Source organism: Morone saxatilis, unplaced genomic scaffold (assembly GCF_004916995.1).
Source record: "Morone saxatilis isolate NCDOM2014 unplaced genomic scaffold, NCSU_SB_2.0 Contig17, whole genome shotgun sequence".
Taxonomy (NCBI): Eukaryota; Metazoa; Chordata; class Actinopteri; family Moronidae; genus Morone; species Morone saxatilis.
In genome coordinates this window covers 25,657,785-25,658,704 of record NW_023339729.1, presented here as the reverse complement: position 1 = coordinate 25,658,704, position 920 = coordinate 25,657,785, and the positions used below count along the sequence as shown (strand labels likewise).

Below are 920 nucleotides of genomic sequence, written 5' to 3'. Positions count from 1 at the left end.
TGCGTTTCACCGGTCGCCTGTCAATGGCGTCATATCCCCTTTGTGCCTGCGTCAGCGTTGTGGTTGTCTGCCAGAAGCTGTCATACATTGACTGTTTATCCATATTGTATCTGAAGCCACATTTTTACCATCAACTGTTTAGATCTTGGTGCTGCTTCACCACCTCATCACACTTCCTCTTTTGTTAATGTTTTAATGTGAGAAACCCCCTAGTGGCAGAAATGTCATCCTGTACGTTTAAAGTAAAGCTAATTGCTGCTGTTTTTACACAGGTAGGGTGGAGGATTAGATTTGATATTTCCAACACAGAAAGAAAGTTTAAAGTCAGTGCAGAGATTCAGGAAATATAGATTAAGGTCGAACATAAAAAAAAAAAATGAAGTAGAACAGATGAATAACCAAAGGATTTATGAAAGGAGACAAAACAAACAGACGAAGGCAGAGTGACGTCCACACGAGTTCAGTCCTGACCACCTCACTCTCTGACAGACAGACAGGAAGAGACAGCTCAACAGACAGGTCGATGGTATATAGAAACTGAGGCCCTGCAGCCTCTTAACGCCCAGACGAGACGAGCTGAAACTTGCAAATGCTGTGCAACGTGTCTGAAACCAGTTCACACCATTACGACTACACGAGAGGATGTATCTGTTTTAAAATATGAGTGAGGATAGTGATAGATGAGAGCTTTGGCCTTGCGTTATGCTCCGCCCACCTTTGGGTGAAAGCAGTTCCTCTTCGTCAATTTAATACCATAAAATAAGAAAACTGTTTATAGCTATTAGGAACCTAAATTATACAGATCTACAGACACAATCTGCTCACATTGACCAACATCATTAACTACCCTGGAAGAAGAGTGACAAAGATGACAGATAGAAAGTTAAATCATTGTCTGATAGTAAAAGCACGCACACTGG

General features: G+C 41.5%; 1 protein-coding gene across 1 annotated transcript in view; it reads right to left on the bottom strand.

Annotated features, from left to right (window-relative positions):
- Positions 1 to 920, bottom strand: part of strn (striatin, calmodulin binding protein) — a gene marked incomplete at its 5' end in the record, with an annotated part of 11,128 nt that overhangs the window by 5,661 nt on the left and 4,547 nt on the right.